The sequence below is a fragment of the Apostichopus japonicus genome, chromosome 13 (assembly GCF_037975245.1).
Source record: "Apostichopus japonicus isolate 1M-3 chromosome 13, ASM3797524v1, whole genome shotgun sequence".
Taxonomy (NCBI): Eukaryota; Metazoa; Echinodermata; class Holothuroidea; order Aspidochirotida; family Stichopodidae; genus Apostichopus; species Apostichopus japonicus.
The window spans coordinates 3056300-3072151 of NC_092573.1; the positions used below are offsets into that span (position 1 = coordinate 3056300).

The 15852-nt window shown below is 37.4% G+C and overlaps 1 protein-coding gene across 3 annotated transcripts in view; it reads left to right on the forward strand.

The window, feature by feature from the left end:
* The window catches only part of LOC139978480 (uncharacterized), a 137538-nt gene that overhangs the window by 40391 nt on the left and 81295 nt on the right, over window positions 1-15852 (forward strand). Inside the window, exon 1 of one of the 3 annotated variants that reach the window (XM_071988747.1) lies at window positions 7089-8636. The exons of the other annotated variants lie outside the window; for them this stretch is intronic. The gene's annotated coding sequence lies outside the window, so the exon portion shown is untranslated. Of the gene's footprint in view, window positions 1-7088; window positions 8637-15852 lie in introns of those variants that run through there. 3 annotated transcript variants of the gene reach the window in all.

Consider the following 15852-nt stretch of genomic DNA (forward strand, 5'->3'; position numbering starts at 1 on the left):
CACTTCAGTTTCTCCTGGCTAAAGAGCAAGATAATAATAATAATAATAATAATTTATTTTGTAAAGCGTAAAATCCACAAAAGTGCTCTAAAACGCTACCTTTCACCTTGGTCGCCAGCTGTCCCGAGGAAACATCTTTTAACTCTGCACCAAGAGTGCTTTACACCTGTTATCTATGTTGTTCAATAAACTGCTAAGCAATATTATATGAGGTGCTTTTCCTTTTTGAAAGGGAAATATAAAACATAAACCTTAAAACGAACAGTGGGAAACTAGGCGGAGATAGACTGTGCCATCAATTCAACCGATATTAATTAATTAAGCAGGACGGAGGAGAAGCTCACATCAGTTATTGAGATTTCATATCTTGATATAAATATGCGCCATAATAAACCATAGAGAAACAAAGTGATACTTTCGTGGAAGACTAAAGTTGGTTATTTTGTTCTTCCATGCTCAAAATATCTGTTGCTATGTTACCTTTGAAAGTAAATGTTAAATAAAATGGCTCTTTTGATTCCTTGCTGAAGGAAAAAAGGGATGTGATGGTGTTGGAGTGTTAAAGTATGTGTGAGTGTTTCTCTGTGTGTATTTACAGCTTGGCTTGTAGGTACAGTACGAAGAGTTGAGCTCTCATTTGGCAAAATTAAAACTGCTGTGTGAGCATAATAAATGTGTTTAGTCGTTTGGAGCCTTTCCTGTCGCATACATAGCATAGAAGAAATCTTACATGAGGTATTAAAATGGTACATGAATTGATGTCAAAATAATTTGCATAATTGGGGTACTGAAAGTAATGAGAAAAAGTGGTTGTGTGTTCTCATGACGTGACCTGATAATGACTGAAAATCGTAGCTCAATCATTTTTTCTTTGAGTTCATGGATTAGATACAGATTTCAAAATACCTCAGGCGCAGGACTGAAGTGTCTCTCTTACCTTGTAATGCAAAGTGTTTTATTGACTCAGATGTTTGTAAACTTACCAGTGAATTTTAACGTTATAGACAGCTAAGAGTGACCTTTGAACCTTTCATTATTAAATTATCCGTTTTATCTTGTATATAAACAAGAAAAATTTGATTTCCCATATTGACTAATCGAAAGTGGAATTTGCTAATTCGTTAGAAACTGATTTTGTAAACTCTGCTTTTTCTTTATACAAACAATGGCAACTTTCACTTCCCTGTACGTGCGCAAGTAACAGTTGAAGGCTTGTAGAAATGTTTCGTCACGGTTTATACACAAAGTCTATCAATACACTTTGTCAGTGATGGGCTAGCTTATAAACAAATTAGAAAGAGAATAATGAATTGTTGTCACAAACCATCCCCTGTTTACTGTATATTGTTAATAAAGCAGTAGTAGTAACCTCCAAGAAATATGAGTGTAGTAGTTAACTTTCATAGTTTCTAGGACGTCTTTTCTCTCCTTGTGTTTGCTCAGAGCGAACATGATAGTCTGCCTCAAATGGTTTGATTGCAGTTATTGCTGACACAATGCCATTCACTTTACACCAGCATGACTGGTAAAGCTAAACCGAGCCTACAATAGGTAGCAAACACATTCCTCTGTTAAAGGAGTTCCTATTATAGGGCAGCTAAAAGTGCAGAAATGTATGGAAATAGAGACACATAATAATTGCTCATGAATATTCATAGCAGTTGAGTTCCCATGTAGCATTTCCATCCATATACATGTGTACTTCAACATGCATGTGTTATTTCTCTTACACTGAAACTGCACTTTTCTATATGTTTTTCCTTGTTATTATTTGCTGTCCCTATACAGGTTACAAGTGATATTGCATTAAACTTCACCAAGAACATGAGTTTATTTTTGGCAAAAAATTACCATGGCAATCTGACCTTTAAAGCTTAGGTTAACATTACTCTACATTAATCCCATTCTAGATACTGAGCTTCATGTATATCATTTCTCTCAATGAAAACTGCACCTAAACTGTACCACCTATAGCTTCACTACTGCAAGTTTTAATGACATTCCAGGAATTTATGATTGAAAAAAAAAATTGTGGGTGGAATTTGCAAATTGCTCTGGTACCTTTGGGGATTCAGTGGGAAAATTTTTCTGAATATTATATATGTGCGTTAATTCTGCACTGGAAAGCTAGCCAGTGCTCCTGTCAGCTGTTTAAGTATTCACCTCAGCCTACCCTGACAGAATGAATAAACTGATGCCACAAAGTTGCAAATTTTTACTTTGCCGCTCTGAAAACACCTTGTTGAATTTGACTTTTTCTTGCACAAATTTTGATATTAAAACTATAGTTTGTTCTGGTTGCATTTATAGTTGACCTGTTATTATTTGAAGATAATGAATTAATAATATTCAGTGAAGAGGTATGGTGGGGTCACCCCCCCCCTTCTGAAGTTTTTTTTTCTTTTCAAAAGAGGTTGCTCAGTCTGCTCTGGGAATTCTGGTCCCAGTTTAGTATAGATCTAAATATAAATTTTTACAGCCCTCTTCTCCCCTCCCACCCTCTACCCTCAATACTCCTATTCGAGCTTTCCAAGTGATAAGTAAAAGATGGCTTTCCATTTTGGGGGACATCAATTTTCTACTGTGAAATAAATGTTTACCAACTCACTAATTAAGAGCTTATATTAAGTCATGTGGTTGTAACCACGCAGACTACTTTAATCAGGTACAGGTATAGATCTAAATCCATTTGAGCCACTGGCAAATATGAAAACTGCTTAAAGGGAATCTACTGGCTAAAATCCAGTTCCCCCGACTAACATTTTCCCTGAATTACCAGTGCTCACACACTAGTTACCTCACAGGCTTATGGGGGAGGGGGGGGGACAGGAAAATATTTGTGCCAATAATATTGGGTTTATTCTAGCTATGGAAGGTCTTTTTGGTTTTGGACCAACTTATCATGTGTTTATAACTTAACGTCTACTGGCCAAAAAAAAATGCCAACTGCATGTTTCTTTTTTTACAGGCATTTAGCCATTTAGTAGTCTGAATTTTAAGACCTTTATCCAACACTGTTGTGAATATGATGTGGATTGAACAGAGTCACACAATGTTGCCACCAAATGTACACTAGCTTTACATACGATATATGTAGTCTTTTGATCTTTCCTCCTTTCAAAACGATATTGGCACCTTTGTGACGGTGAAGAACAGCAGATCCCGATTGCTTATTCTTGCAGTCTCATGTTTGTGCCAATAGAATACTTTTCTTTACATGACCTCTTGGGATCACCCTGTCTGCCTGGTACTGACAAGAAATGTTATTTTCCCATGGTTATAGAAACAGCTCTGCTATTCATGTTTTCCCCAAAGTTTTTGAGCATTTTTGAGGTCAACAAGGACATTTCTTTGTAGTTTTACAAAAAAGAGAACAGGGCATGTACATATACCACATACAATATCCTATAGATGCCACCGTCATGGTAACAATTATAGAAGTAAGATTTCTTGTGTTTGCAGAACAACCGACTTGGTCGTCGCCCGTTGTCGTCAGTCTTTGTCAGGGTTTTTGTGTAATTGGGTATTTAGACTAAGAGTGTTACACGTGTCAAGCTACTGTATGTTAGTGATCAGACACTGGTGAACTGGTTCAGTGTGAACTGAGGTCTAGTTTTTTTGGTAGAAGAATATGTGCACTGCCCCTAGTACAAACAAATGTTGCTATACAAATTATATATAATCATCTCAGCTTGAAATGAGGGATTTCTCAGATTAAAAATATATCAGTTTTCAATGTTGCTCTCTATACCTCTTGTTAAGATATTAATAATTGACAAACAACAGTACCCTCTTTCTTTACATGCTTTTGAGTAAAACTTGAATTTTTAAGCTAAGAGTTATGTGACATTTGTATAGATTTCAAATAGTATAGTTTTGAGAGTTGAGGAAATTAATTTATCATGAAATATAGTAAAACTCTCTCTCTCTCCCCCCCCCCCCCCTTAAGAAAAACAGCTAATAAGTCATATTAATCACTTCTACATTGTATAGCAATTTATTTTGTATATGTAGCAGTTTTGCTATTTTTTTGTAGTTGCAGTAATTTTAATATTGTAGCGTCATCTTGCGTACTGGCAGATCAGTTGTTTCCTCGTTTGTCCATGTATCGCAATTATTTCACTCAATCAAACCAGAGTGTACATATCAGGCCATTGTTTTGATGTCCAACCAACATATCTAGCATGCTTTTGTATTTGCCCGATGGCGTTTTGCCTTTTGATTTCATCTCATGAAGATGATGAGTTGGAGCAAGAGTGACATAACTGACAATGAGTCATATAGTATCATTGCTATCCTGTCTGGTCACGTTTGTCATGTTCAAGCAGTGGAAGGGGGAATCCATAGTTCACTTCTTTTGATCACTCATTTCGTAAATGAGGTTTATACAGTAAAGAAAGCTTTGTACTTCCTGTTAAAAATATGACATTTATTGACATACAGGCCACATACAGTACTTATTAATATATTCACACAGCCCATGTGCTGTAGATTCATATGCATTATCAAACATCCAATGATATTGAATACTTCTTCCAAGTACATGTCAGATAAAAAACAAATGAAGGAAAAGAATATGGCGAAAATGTTGCTTTTTGCTAGACTACATTTCTCTGTTTATGTTTTGTCTTGTATCTGCATATTTTTAAAGGTTAATCTGGACTATCGCCCTCTGTGTGCTTAATTTGTACCTGCACTGTAATTTACATGTTTGAATAACAAGAGTCGTTTAAAGCAGCTTTTCAAGTAATTTTTTTTCATATTTTGATTCCTTGCTGAAAGCAAAAGGAATCATTGCGGTCATGATGGTGTGTGTGTGTATGTGATGCTTTGGCTTGTAAACACAATGACTCATATTCTTAAGGTGCTACTTCTTTTTGGCTGGGATCAAAGGCCATACTAGGTCACCACTGGTCAAACTTTGAAAACCTTGTAAACACAATATATCAAATGTGGATGATTTGCTGAATCTCGTACTTGACATGTGGATGCCCCATATTAAGTAGAAGAACCCTACGGATTATGGTGTAGGCCAAAGATCATTTCAGGTCACCAGAGGTCAAACTGTGAAAACCTTGTAAACACATGACAAAAGTTGGATAGATTTCAAACTAGCCATGTACATGCAACATAGTGATTTCTTGGCTGCTATTGTTTTTGGCTGGTATCAAAGGTCGTACAAGGTCACCAGAGTTCAAACTGTGGAAACATTGTAAACATGATATCTCAAGAAGAACAGCTTTGATGAATCTCATGCTTGGCATGTTGTGCCTCATATTGAGTTGAAGAACATTTGAGGTAACCAGAGGGGAAACTATGAAGACCTTATAAATACATATCTCAAGAAGGCAACCATTGATGAATCACATACTTAGCATGTGGATGCCCGGTAATTATTCAGGAAACCTTCATTGTTTTTGATGAAGTCAAAGATCATTTGAGGTCACCAGAAGTCATATTGTGAAAACCTTGTAAACACGCGATCTCAAGATGGGGAAACTTCAGTGAATCTCATATTTGGCATGTGCATGCCACATACTGAGTAGAAAAACCACATTCTCTGTAGAGGTAGGTCATTTGAGGTCACACGAGTACAAACTAAAAACCTTGTAAACACCAGATATCAACAGGGAAACATGTCTGACTGAAGATATGCATACAGACATATTGTAACTTAATCTATAAACAAATATCATTTAGGTAGCCTTAGATTTCTGAGACAAGGAATCACAAAGCCTACTGGCTTTCTTTGATATTATCTGATCAAACACAGCCTTGTGTGGTCACAATATTCTGTACATAGGACAAACAGATTCATTGATCAGTACTTACTTAGCAACAGACTGATTGTTAACCAGATAAATCTTTTAAGACTTTTCACAACTGTATATTTACTTCGAGCTGTATATTTACTACACCCTCACTATACATTTCATCAGATTCATGAAGAAAACTGCCCATGTTACATCATCACAACTACAATGCATTTTTTGCATTCTGGTTAATAATTGATCCCTGAAGGAGCTGTGTGCTATATATTCAATCTAAAAAATGTCTACCATGCCACCAAGCTTGTTGTTATGCAACATTTCATCAAGTTTATCCAGTACTTAGCGGGAAGAGAAGAATTTTGAATCAAAAGCTGCAAGTTTTCATTTATTTTGGGTACATTCAAATGTCGCATTCTGTACCATGATTTAATTTTTTGTTATTTTCATAAATAGCCATTTATCACAGTGTAGACATATAAATGTTCCCATTATTTAGGCCTAGATGTAAATAAGTTGAAGCAAGAAAGACAGAGAAAAACAAATTCCACAAATCTCTTTTCGTATGGTTGATTCATACAAACAAGCTTGACATTTAAAATCAAATATTTTATTTGCGAGGATTTACGCAAAGAAAGATTAAGGGCGTGATAACTCAGACATTCTGGTAGACATTCTTGTGCAACGTTTACATTTCCTTGTGTAAATTAAATTGAAATTAAGACCTACATTTATGTCGGTGATTTGTAGGAGGCAAATAAATCTCTTACGATAGGGGGAAGTATTGTAGCAACAAAGTATCCTTCCCTGTTCATATCTTTCTATTGTACTACTACTACTGCTTAATGTTCAAGATGCCATTCTCCAGCTGGCTTCTTCAAACACAACAACACACATTCCTCTGTACTTTAGATACATTGATACAGCCTGCTGTCCCATCCAACTCATCATTTGTCCTTTCTCTAGCTCTCTCACTCTGCATAATGAGACAACAACGCACTACCAGACTAATATTTTTCTTCCCCGCACTGCTGCTGCTGCTGCTACATGTGTGTCGTGTGTCGGTACTCCTCATTCGGATTCATGTATCACCTCCGCCGACGGCCGTCGCCTTCATCGTGTAGTAGTAGTGTACTCCTCCAATGTAGCCACCCATGTGTCATTAAAAAGAATGACATGTTTACAGACCTAACACCCCACTCTGTATAATGGTATGTGCTGCATTCTTCTCCTCTAGGCTAAGGTCAGCTGAGGTCACCGAGTTAGCACCAGCCTCCTTGCTCTTCAGTCATTTATACAGCTCTGCTGGGAACCCTTCTGGCAACAAATTGTGTAAATTTAACCATCCCACATACTGAGTTTGGGAACTTACCGTGCAAGGCAGGCGGGTTAACTGACTATATTACTTGTGATGTGGATGATAGGCCATAATCTCTGGAAGTGTTTGGACTGCTGTGTTGTAAGCTGTGTTTAGCATTAATCTATCATAAACCCCTTGTGACACAAATCTCTGTTCTCTCCCTGACTGGCTTTCAACACTTAAAACTTGGGAGAGTAGTGCTTTGCTGTCTGTGTGTTGTAATTGGATTAGCCAGACACCAAAATTATTATTCATAGGTCTGCTGTTCTTTTAAACAGCTTCTGGAAGAAACATTTTGCAGTGTCTAAACTTTGACGGGGGATTTTAATCTCTGTTATTGATGCTAACTGTTACAACCGGACAGTGCTTGTTTGTGTAGATAAGGGATTAGGGGGGAAGATCTAGTAGGCCGAGTAACATGTCAACAGAGAGCTAATCTGAGACTTGCTTCAGGTTATGACATATTCCTGTGGACTCAATTGGTTCTTGAGTGATCGGTTACCCCAGGGAGTTGAAATTTATCAGCAATTATGGTAACTTTATGGGAAATGGATGGACAGGAAATCGTACAGTCATCCTTAGCACTGTAGTGCAAGGATATATCACCACAGGTTTCTTCGACATTATTTTTTACACTCGCTGCTCTCGATAGATAGACCGAGAGCTGTTTTAATCTCTGTCAGGAAAAGGCCGAGTTCACGGAGTGGCATTCTTTCTGTCGTACCTAATTTGTCGACAGAACTCTAGACGCGTGGCAACCTTGAGCAAAAGTCGGAATAATGTCCATGAAATTAGATATACATTTGCTACCTTTCGTATGAATATTTATTGGATTTTGGATTTTCTGTTTTTGATGTTCTGTCGGGGGTCTCGATCGGAGTCTGTGCTAAATCCGTTAGATCTGGACGATTACTGAACATGCTAATTTGTTACAGTCAATTTGTCAGCGATGGATTTATTGTCAGCGGTTCAATTCTTAACCAATTTTTGACACCTTTGAATGTTGATAATTTTTTTAATTTCTATTCTTCGTCGGTCTGTAAGTTGTGGAGGTACGTACATAGTTTTTTTCATCTGCAGCTGCAATAGAATGAGTGCCCTAATGTGGGGGTATAGTATTGTTATGACTAACGTCAGATTGCTCTCCTGTTAAACACACCCTTGAGTGCACGGCGGGATGTGAGACTGCTCGACGGAGTTCTTGATTGGTTGATTTACATTTTGGAAAGGAAACATTAATGAACCGATTGATAAAGCATTAAGCAACTCCCTCGCCTGGGAGCACACTTTGATATCTTGCTGTACAGTGTAATGGATGCGTACAGGCTCTCGGAAAATTAATTAGCATATTTTATGAGTGGATGTTGCATAGCTGAGGGAACAAACAGCTTTTAAAGGAGAGATTTGACTCGACTTGGCAGAGATAGGAAGAGTTTTTTTTTTTTCTTTCTTGTATTAGTAACTATTTCTTTGGACAGACATGAGTTGTATGAATTACAGAAGAAAAGGTAAGTTGTGGACAGGTTGCAGGGCAATGTGACTTATACTTATTTATGAATTTATTTGTATATTTTTTTTTGTGGGGCTTGATCATAATTTGGGGGTGTAAGAAAAAAAAAGAAGGAAATGTAGTTGTTATGCAGTGTTAATTATAACAGTTGAAGTATACTGTAGAACTACACCCATATGTGTTTGCAATTAGAAACAGTGTAAAGGTATTGTACAGTAGTATGGTAGTGCATGGTGATCTTGGGAGGTGGAACTGTTGGGACCTGGTAGTACTACTACAGTGAAAGTAGGTGTTGTGATTGACCTTTTGACCTCTAGTGATAAGTTTTATGATCAGCTGCTTGTACTAAGTTCAAAGCTTTGATTTTAATGGACTGTTTTAATGGTATTTACTCTTATCTACTCTTTGGGTTACATTACATTCAAATGTGGCAGGTTCAGGGAGGTGTTAGGAGGGTAAAGGTGGAAGGGTGAGATGGGGATGGGGTGGGGATTGGATGACAGAGTGAGTTAGTGCTATTCAGTGGAGGTTAGCAACATATGTGGATTGGTATGCAGGCATGTACGTGAATCAAGTGCAAGAGATGGTGGGATGGAGGGGGGAGGGGTGGGCAGTAGGGTGGGATGGGAAGAAGATAATGAGATGGATTTGTTCATTAAATCAAAGCCATCTTTATTTCCTTCGGTTAAGTATCTTTGGTGCCAGTCATCTGTTTTCCCAAGCATTTACCCAGATTTACTCTTAAAATGTATTTTAAAAAAAAGGGTTTTTCCCCTGATTTTCATAACTGTCATATGCTTTGATTGTCTCTGCAGGAATTAGAAATAGGAATTTAGAGCTTGTATTGAGGTCAAAATCCATTGGAGTTAAGCCAATAAAATCTAAAAGCTGTAAACAGGATAATTCTGTTTCACTTAAGTGAAATAGATTTTCACCACCTACGTTAATATTCTCACCTGTACAGACATGTGTGAAACTATCGAACAGGGAAAGTGAATGTGTGCAATTATTAACTTATTGGTTCTTTTTTTCTTTCTTTCTTTGGGACCCAGGGTTAGGAGAGCGGAAGCAGGGAATAGGGTCGAATAGGTTAATAGGATCGAATAGGACACATTGATGTGCTTACTACTGTAGCTCATTCTGTCTGTGTTTCACAAGTTACAGTTGTAAACATTTGCAATAAGGTGAGATCACTTATATGGCTGAAGTTTGCCAATTGATTTGTACATTGCAGTAGAATTGTTTCAAAACATTGTACCAAACAGTCATGTGGCTAGGATTTCAAAGGTAGAGGAAGGGGCTGGGGGGGGGGAAACAGGATGGGAGTGGCATGGAAACTCAAAATTATTCCCAAAGCAAGAGTGTGCTAATAAAGACCTTAAAATTTAGCAAAAATCGCCTGATCAAACCTCCCCCCCATTGACTTTGGAGGTTGGTGGCGATGATCCCCCTGGTCTCCTCCTTTCTTTGCTCGCACTGCTGTTACCAAATTACAAAATTAGTGCATATGATGTGCCAACCCATCTGTCCTGTCAGGCTGTTGATGTTGATGGAATAATTCATGCAAATTCAGTCAAAATCTCGGGGATATGGGCAAAGCTAGAATTTTCAGAGGGGCACTATGCCTTTCTAGTGGGTAGGGATGACCTATTTTCTAAAGAGCAAAATGTCTGATAATTTTTGTTGTTGAGGCCTGACAGATATGGGGGGGGGGGAGGGGGGAGGGAGAGGAGTTGGGCCTAGGCTATGCCTTATGCTTGAGGCTTAAAGGCATTGAAGACTCGCCCCAAACCGCGTGCGGCCATCTGAAAAATTTAACTTTCCGTTGTATGTTTATGCCTGGTATGACTATTAAGGGGAAGGCTCTAATATCATTAGATACGCCCATTGATCCCAACTTCTTACTATCCACAGAGCTTGTAGACTGTCACCTACAATATGGAAACCACAAAACAGTCTTTACACATAACAGTATTAGTCATGACCAGGCTTCAATATGTTGTAATAACCTTTTTGATAAAGTACATTTCAGTAGTGAACGCTTCATAATAAGCTCCAATTTGCTCAGGGAACAGCTGCAAGTCTGAAAACATTATGTCTGAACTCATAAATTTACACTGGCTTAAACAACATATTGACAACAAAAGTGCTCATGCATATGTTTTTCAAGGGTCTTAACAAGGAGGGTTTAACCAGATACCATATATAGGCATACTCCAAATCAAATGTTGGATGAAGACGTCCTTAGGTCACCAAGCTCCCCCCGACCCCAGCCCCTTCCCACCCCGTCACATTTTATTGTAGGGCCTTGGAATTGTTTTGCTTCGATTGGTGATTGTTTTTTTCTGGGTTACTTTATTTGGGTTCAAAGATATGAAATTATTGTCTGAATATAAAAAAACAGTCTGTATGACTGCATTCAGGACCATGATTGAAAAACTCTCCTGTTTCATGAGGTGTATTTCAAACAGTACTTGTATCAATTTGGTTATCTATAAATGCCGTAGTCATTGATTGATGGATTGATTAATTGATTGATGGTTGATTCTTAAATACTATCTCATATTGAGAGACCGTTTAAGTTGTGCAGTGTTTGGGATACTATGCTTCTTACTAACACTATACATTTCCATTGTATAGAAATTACTCCCTTGATGTTGGGACATCCTCACCTGTGATTTGTGCTCCACAAATTAACACTTACCATAAAAAAATTATAGAATTAGTCAACTTGTGTATAAATTTCATTTGGGTAATTGTTTTTTCCTGTTTTTTGTCAATAAATTGAGGACGTAACCGTTGATGTAATCTCTCCTATATCAGTCGGTTATGTAAGCCTGTGGTCATCCAGACATCAAAGGATTTGAGCTCTACATATCTTTCGCCTGTTTGTCTTTTGTTTTTTCCTTCTCCGCTTCCATTTCTGGGCCTTACGGCTTACAGCCTGGTGATCTTGTCACCGTATTTGACTTAAGGAATCTTTGCCTCATTTTTTAATCCAGATTTCAGTCCTATGGAATGATTCATTATAAATTAACTTCAACAACAAGCTCCTCATATCTGAGTCATTTTCCTTTCATTCTAATTTGGTGTCTGTTTCTTGTTTTTTTCCTCGGACGACCATAAACTCAACCGTGATTCGTCATTGAGCAGCCACATTTGGTTCATCGTGCGGGGGTTTGTGAACCTGTTCCTTTTTTTTTTTTTATCTTGGCCTGTTTAGCCGTACCATGGTGTGGTAAATAAAAAAAAAGAGAAGATAAAAAAAAACGTAAGCTGAAATGTTCACAGATTTATAGATGTGCACAGCCGTTGCCTATCATTAGCTAATTCAAGGTCAATGTGATATTTGCTGCTGTTGTTCACTTTGGTTGTTTCTTCATCTCCTCTTCTGTTGTGTGTCTTGAATAAGACTCTATTCCTCCCGAACATAATCAGAGTCGGTGCTTGGCGATAGGGAAAAATCGTTGAGTGACGGCAGAGGATAACAGAGACTGCTGCATCAGTGGGTTCATCTGTGATGAACATGGAGAAGAGTGGTAAAGAGAACTCTTGAGAGGTAATATGACCTGCCATCCACCAATGTCTGATTAAAGCCGGCAGCAGGTATAATGCTGTTTCCATTTCTTAACTAATGCAACCCCATTTACCTTGATAGATCATCAGTATTGATATGCTAAAAATGCTGAAAATTCACCCCCCCCCCCAAAAAAAAAATAAAGTATACTTTTCTGGAGATTACCAGCCTTTCTATTAGTTATACCCAGATATTCAGAAATATCCAATTACACTTTCTAAATGTCTCAGAGAAGAAGAATCCCTAGGAAGTGGCAGTAGAATTAAGTTTTGAAGTTTGACCATGAGTTAACCATACATGAGCTTATTATAGGGCTAAGAGCTACCACTACCATTTGAAGCCCAATTACTCTGTATTGTGAACTGAGGGAATAACTGCAAGACAGTATTAAAGTACTGTATGTCTTTTTTGGTCAAAAACGGTGTAATAACCTGGTAATGAGCCTAATCCTTGAAATGGTTATGATAAAACCTAAAATTCACTACAATCAACATTAAGTTATAGGTCAAAGGTCATAAGTGAAATTTGGTGGGATTATTTGGCACAATCTTTGAGCAAGGTTGATTAAGGTTACAAGGGGTCGAAATGGAGATTTAAAAAACATAAATGTCATGAGGAAGAGGACAGCTGCTCTTGGTTATACTGAAGACTATTTCTGAGAGGAAAAGGGTTTTTTTTTTGGGGGGGGGGGGGAGTAGGGGAGCTTGCTGTATTCTTAGAGATGTACTCATATTTTTCAGCTACCACAATTTCATTTTTAATACAATTAACATTATGCAGACTGCAGAGGAAATAATTCAGAGGTCATCCTCTTGAATCTGTTATAGTCAAACGTATGGTCAACCATATTTCAATTGTTGGAAATAAATAACTGTTTAATATATTTTCTTCAATGGAAAGGTATCTGACTCGTAAATTGTTTCAGAAGACTTACAGTAACTTCGCAGTGCCTATTTTCTGTGTAGGATTTTACAACATTTTTTAGTAAGTTTTTTCGTACTTTGACCCCATTGTCCCACTTTTGGTTCATCTCTCACGTTAAATGTTTCTTCCACATTTGCAGAATGTGTCATTACTAATTGCTCACGCCTGCATTTGTATGGATGATATTTATAGTTGAGTGTTTATAATAATGAGACCTTACTGTACGATAGTCTGAACTTCAGTCATTGGATTATAAATTAAAAAGTAGCAACAACTGGAGAGGATACAGTCCAGAGGAACATTTATTTTGGACCAATGAATGATAAAGGTAAATACTAACATCCCGGTGAGGTTCGCACGCAATTCCTACATTGCATTTCCGAGATTTTGATAGTTGAAATTGTCACAGTTTGTACATGCAGTGAACTTGAAGCAAACAGGTGTGATGTCATAGTTGCACACTGACAGCATAATGATTCCTCTTTGTTTATTATTTTTCTATTTACTTAAGTGTTTTGAATTTGCCTTAATAATAGGATATGTGAAGCTATCAACATCCCAAATGAATGTAGTGTATTTATATGTTAATTTATGTTAATTTAATACATCCCACTTTTGAAGGAGAAAATTGTATGTATCTTCAAAAATAAAAACATTAAACAAATTTGTCCAGTATGTGCATCTATGACATCACACCTGCTTCAAGTTCATTCAACTTCCGGTACTGTTGTCTGGAACATGATACCTAGGAATTGAATGCAAAATTTCACCAGGAATGTTTTGAAATATGTTCACTTTTGTCCAGATGCTAAAATATAAAATGATCCTCTGGACTGTCTAATTGAAGGCAGTAAAGACACTGTTGTATAGTGACTATTCACTCTCCCATATTGGCAGATGTCAGGAGGGACAGTATATTGCTGCATACATGTGTGTTGACCGTTGACCAGTCAAGTATTGGAAGTGTTCAATGACCGGACAAGTGTTGACTGTTAGTATCTAGATACTAAAAGATAACAAACCAATGTTTATCGATATTGCATTGTATTCCTGTATAGCTATACAGTTTGATAAGTTGAGTATATATTACACTTACATTCTTTGCATTCTCATTACATTACATATTTGACATGATATTACAATTTTTACATTACATCACATTCTCTTTGCATTACATTAAGGTACCCATGTATAGCTTAAGCTACATTTCCAATTTTGCTGGAGGTATAATATATTCACATCATTGAGAACTTTTATTCACATCCTCAATAATTAGAGTTGATACTTATAGGATACCCAAAAAAAATAGAAATGCAAAAGCAAAAAAAAAAAAACAACCAACCAAAAAAACCAAGCTATGCCACACCTATTACTTTGATAAACATTACTAGCTTCTTGAAATGCCATCGCCATGGAAACTCAGAGATTTCTAGTGACGTAAGATAACCCCTTCGTAATCCTGTATATATTCCGTAGTATGTAGACTGGTGTGATAAGCAGACGTGTGTCTTGTAGCTGTTCTTGGCAATTTCTAATGAGAGCTTCTAGCGGTACTTAACGGGATGTGAGAAAAACATGTTTGCAATTAGTGGTGATCCTTCCAGATTAGCAATAATCGCCTGTTTAGCAGATTCTCATTAATTAACGGGATATATTTCGGGCAGGTTTGGCGAGACTGTATCTGAAGCGGGTATGCATGTCACATGAAAATGGACTTGTCGTGGGATGAGTTGATTTCTTTCTGTTTCATGAAACTGCATTTTCATGCACCATGATATATACGTGCCTTGCATGTGAGTCTGTACTGCCACAGCACATCTCATTTTCTCCCTGGGTGCAACTTCTTCAGTCGGTGATCTATGAAAAGGATTTTTACAATCCTTAGTTTGCATTATTCAAGTCTCATTTCTTTGGAAAAGGCGATATTTTTGGGGGGGTTTCAAGCAGTCTGTTCTTGTTCATTTAGATTTCTATAGAATGTAATAAAGATTAATTTACACAAAGCAAGTGTGAGATTTAATCAACCCTAGAAATGTATTCATTATATGAAAAAATGTAGAACAACCAGGGCTTCTTCCTTCTCTCCTCTCCCCTCTGCCCACTCCCCACTCCCTTCTCCCTCCTCAACCTCTCATATATCCAGTGGGCTTCTTCAATCTGGCATTTCATATTGCTGCCATGTTGTCAAGTAATGTCATATTAACCACTGGGATTTGAAGTGTCTTTTTTTAATTTTTTTATTTATATCTTTTCTGTGTGAAAGTAAGCAGCCTTATCATCTAAGATCTATGTCAAAATTTATTCCCTGTTTGAAAGTTGGTAGAAAGTTTCCTCTTTTACTCTCATATGAACTAGCAACTGTCTAAAATGTTAAGGGTTTGTCAGCTGATGACTGGCTGGAATTTCAAAAACAAAACTGACAAGCAGAGAAAAAGGTGGAACATGGGATAGGGGGGGGGGGGAGAGGAGGTGGGAGAGAGGAGGTGGAAAGGAGAAAATATACACTGCTTGGTCCAACCATGGAGCTATAAACAGTTTATAGCTCCATGTTCCAACACTACCTTAAACTTATGAATTTGGAACCAGGGATAACAAACTTTACACCGAATACCATTTCTAGTTATAATTTTTTATGTACTGTATAGCATTGTGTGACAATATGGATTGTTTTCCAAGCCTGACCTTTATGTCGACAGGTCCATTACCACATATT